The 4973-nt window shown below is 34.0% G+C and overlaps 1 protein-coding gene across 6 annotated transcripts in view; it reads right to left on the bottom strand.

The window, feature by feature from the left end:
* Positions 1–4973, bottom strand: part of Scn9a (sodium voltage-gated channel alpha subunit 9) — a 112795-nt gene that overhangs the window by 106574 nt on the left and 1248 nt on the right. The window lies entirely within an intron of this gene.

Raw genomic sequence — 4973 nt, 5'->3', positions numbered from 1 at the left:
CTGGTCCCGCCGGTGCAGGTTAGCAGGAAGCTCTCCACACACTCACTGGACCTGGGCTAGGATTCACACTAATTGCCTTTGAGAGCAGACATTTAGCACATTTTCAGAAGAGAGGCTGTACTGCAAGTCATGCAATAGTTTCCCAGAATAAGAAAAGTTCTGTTTAGTTCATTGAGAAGAAAGGTTTGTACTAATATTGTTTAGACAAGATATCCTGTCTACATCTTGTACTCTGAATAACTGCTATGAAGACAACAATATGCAATGTATTAATTATTGTAACTGTCCTACTAACCTGTTTTGAAACTGTTTCATTGTCATTTTGTCTTTTTTCTGATTAAAATGAATCAAAAAAATAAAAATAATAATAGAATTGGGAGGTGCGTACAAAAGTGGAAGGAACCACAACACAATTGACAGCAATTTTTTTCTTTAATTAAGATACTAAGAAAAAAAAGAAATAGAAAAAAAAAAGGTACTAAGGCAGTAAAGGATAATACAAAATAGAATATGTTTGAAAGATCAAAATAATTAGTAACACTTGAAAACATGTCACACATCACAATAATCGAGGAACTAAAAACTAGAACATGTGAAACCAATTAGCCCTATAAATTAGCTAAGATATTAACATGAGTAACAATTCAGCTACCAGAGAGGAAACTTAGGAAATCACCACACCATTCCGATGATAGAAATAAATAATGCATACAAATGCTTCAAGGGTAATTTGGCAGTATTTGTTAAAAATGTTGATTCATTTTTCTTGCCAAATAATTCCTTCCCAGGAATTTATCCAAAGGCAGTCTCGGAAGTCTTCCAAAATTTATGAAGATGTCTATTGTGATGTTTTTATATTATTGAAACATTGAAATGAATCCAAAAGACTAATAGCCAAGGTTTATTAAATAAAAAATGTAAATAAATGCTTTCATAGATTATTTAATCTTTGAAATTATATATTATAACAATGGAAGGAATGCAAGTTGCACACATACATGTGTGTTAAGTTTCACAAAATATAGAAAATAAAAGTAAATATACAATGGTTGTGAATTATTAATTTTCATACTTTTCACTTTTTAGATTTTTTTGATGAAAATATCATGCAATTATATCCATTAAAAATAAAATGCACTTCAAATAAAAGCACTTAAAATGATTGGGTCTGATATCTACATTTCATAAAATCAGGCCATGTTTATTCTTATGTTTAATTTGCACTTACTGATATATCACTGTATTTCTAGTATATGTATACTGCTATGATCACCTCTTCTTTACAGTAAAATGACATTGCATATAAAAACAATATGTTTGAGTTCTTACAATTATTTTCCCCAGTCTTCATTAATCTCATATTAGAGAGTGTATAGGCAATCACTGAAAATAAAATTTGAATGCCTTATCCTGGTATCTAGGACTTTTATAGTTATGAGATATAAAAATTTCTGAACTTTTTTCCTGTTATAAAACTAGTATCTATGTCTATTTGTTCATTCATTCATTATCTATATTCCCGTTATATATCTTCTTAGCCACTGCAATGTCAGCATGCAGTTCCTAATAATGGTCTGATCCATATATTTATTGCTCTCCAGCCTCGTTATTCTCACTACAAGAAAATCAAGGATGTACAACAGGGAATATTTGCATGACATCACTGAAAACTAGAGACGGATACTCAGGAGTTTGCACAAGCATGAAGATTTGGTAGCAGATCAGATTCCCTACTAACGAGATTGATACAAAGGCCACAGCAATAGCACTCAACTGACAAAAAGAAAGAAGGAAAGAGAAAGAAAGAAAGAAAGAAAGAAAGAAAGAAAGAAAGAAAGAAAGAAAGAAAGAAAGAAAGAAAGAAAGTCTGAGAGTTGGCATCTGTGGGAAATATGTAAGAGAATAAGTTGATGAAGCCACAGTGTTTCAGGCCACCTGTTCTGCTACCCTCCTCTGAATCCAGGTAGAATCAGTAGAGTTTATTTCCAGCCATACTTATAAAAGAATCTTAGAATTAGTTAGATTTCCTATCTCTGTTTTTGCTTTTTTTCAGATAGCATAGCATGATCTTTAAATTTTTCTAAATTGAAAGTTTCTTCAGAGGAAAACATTCTGCACATTCCAAACTAAAATGTATCAATTATAAAATAACAAAACTTATTCTCTTAGGAACATTGCACAAAATAGCTTTATAATAAGATTGATAAAAATCATTATTATCATTTTTACGGAAATAGACACTTTGACTTAGCAACTGTATTTCATCCTAATTACATCATAAAGTAAAAATGCTGTAATCAAAATGTGTTGGAAGTTGGGTGTGGTGGTGAACACATGTAATCTTAACAATGTAGGATGCTGAAACAGGTGGATCCGAACATTTAAGTCCTCCTTAAGCAACTTAGCAAGCACTTGTTTCAAAAACAAAAGAAAGCAAAACAACAAAAGGCTGAGGCTATAACTCATGATGGAGTATGCCTAGGCTTGCCCACAGCATTGCAGAGGAGAGACAGACAGACAGACAGACAGGCAGGCAGGCAGGCAAGTAGGCAGGCAGGCAGACAGACAGACAGACAGGAAGGCAGGCAGGCAGGCAGGCAGGCAGACAGACAGATTTTATTATTTGGTAAGATAAAGCAAGTTCACTGTAAAGAAATTTCAGATTTTATATTTTGTTTTATTAGAAGACTGAGAATTATAAGCTATAATATTTTAAGTTTTCCATTTCAAAATTAGAAAAAAATATATACAAATTGCATTCATCAAAAATGATGTATAGTTGAACTCTGAATCTGTATTAAAATCAATTCAAGAAAGTAGAGTTGGAATGAGAGGAAAACATTGATTTAATAAAAGAGGATTTGAAGGAGAAAAGAAGAATCTACATAGATAATCAGACATAAAAGAAGAAAATGAGAGAAAAAAAAAAAAACAGATGAGAGAAAATGATAAAAATGCCTCTGGTTCCCTACCATATTTCCAACTATAAGAATGAAAATCAAGCATGTCTGTCCTTCAATATAAATATTTTTACTTTACTTCTCCTCGTTTTAAGCACCACTCTTGCCACTCACACAACTTCGTATTAGGTAGAGCAGCCTCACTTCCTATTCTTTATTCTCTCATGTTAATTTTGAGGCCTGAAATGTCCCTCCCAGGTATTCCCTAAACTTACCCCTCAAACCTGCCAGTGCTAGTCAACCTCCAGTAATCTGCTCTATGTGACAGCAAAGACAAGGAGGAACAGCTATTGCTGTCAACCACATAGCGTGTCCTATGAAAAGCTGACTTTCCACTTTTGGGAATAAATGATATTCCCAAACAGGCAAAGATGTTTAAAAATATGTTTATCAGGCTAGGAAGTAACGTATGGATTACTTTATAAAAATATACATTTCTTTAAAAGTTAAGTTTCATACAGTATAATTCTCTATAGTTTCTTTTTGCGTTCCTACAAAATATTGAAGATGCATCTAATGTTAGAAAAATCTAATGTAAAATGAATAATTATGTATCCTGACGTGTCTATGCTTTTAGTTCAAAAATATGTAGAAAAGTCTCACATGCCTTTCGAGAGTCTTAGAGACTGAGTGTCTGATCTAGGGCTGGCCAAATAGCTCAGTGGATTAAAATGCCTGAGAGCAGGTGCAGGGCCTGCAGTGTCCACCCTGCCCCTTGGGCACGCTGAGACTATGATTGAGACTGGGCTTGGGGGCTCGCACCTGTAATCCCAGCTCTTGGGAGGATCACTAAGAGGATCTCTTAGGAGGATCACTAAGAGTCCGATCTAGTAGTGAGACCCTGAACATTCTGTAGAGCCTTCCCGAAAACAAAAAAACAAAAAACTCAACAAAACAAAAAATAAAAAACCAAAAAAGAGTATCTGATCTGGCTCTGAACACACTGTTTTCAACAATGTATTTGTGGGTTCTAAAAAAACAGTCATCAGGAAACTACTTTAGAGCTCTTCCTGGCTCTCCAGAGTGCTACAAAAACCCCATTTTGGAGGGAAAACTCATGGAGAGTTTATGTAGACATCCTCAGTCCAGGGTTTGCCTCTGCCAGAGTTCACAAAAGCAGGCCTTCGTACTAAATCTTAACCGAATCCCTGAAAGGAAGAACGCGAGGGGTCTCCGTTGTCACAGCCGAGCACATGGCCCAGTGGCCGCTGAAACACCCTGGCCACCGAATTGCTTAAGTTTTGAAATTTAAACTGCAGTTCTCAAGTGATTTATTAAAGTCAGAACAACAATCCTATAATGATTCAAGTACGATATTCTATTATGACTATGTAATTTTGTAATAAGAATTGTGATTTTTTTTCAGTGCTGGGAACTGAAGCAAGGCCTGCGTTCACATTAGATAAGTGTTCTGCACAGAGCTACATTCCCGTCACTAAATCGTGCTGTCCTACTGATTATTATTAGCATACTTTATTTTGTGTAGGAAATGCATAATTTATAAGTAGAGTTCATTCTGTTCAAAATACTTCTTCCCACTGAATCCCTTTAAGCAGGAAGCTTGATAACTTCAGTATTCCTCAAAGGAAAAAGTGCTTGAATTTCTTGCTTGTTTGCTATTAGAGGGATGAAGATATTTCCTTATTTCAAGGAGCAGCAGATTAGGTATAAATTTACATTTGCATAACAATAACAGGCTGCTTTGTATTCCATGTCAGAATCTTTTGTAGATTATTTAAGTTCTATTTATATAAAATTAAAATTGGCCTTATAGACCTTATTGAATATATGCCAAAATATAAATAAGATTGGCTTAAGTCTAAATTATTTGACATTTGACAAATGCAAAGAGAAGTAAAATAGAAGCTTTTATTGATTCTCACTATTGGTCAAATACAATTCTGCTCTGAAAATGACACTTCTCTGGAAACAGTGATGTTTTTCCACAGGTGAAATTTGACTGGAATACCGTGCACATTTATTTATTTATTTATTTATTTATTTATTTATTTA

Source organism: Octodon degus, unplaced genomic scaffold, assembly GCF_000260255.1.
Source record: "Octodon degus isolate 3935 unplaced genomic scaffold, OctDeg1.0 scaffold00267, whole genome shotgun sequence".
NCBI classification, from domain to species: Eukaryota; Metazoa; Chordata; class Mammalia; order Rodentia; family Octodontidae; genus Octodon; species Octodon degus.
The sequence above is the reverse complement of the archived record's forward strand: the minus strand, read 5'-3'. Positions and strand labels throughout refer to the sequence as shown.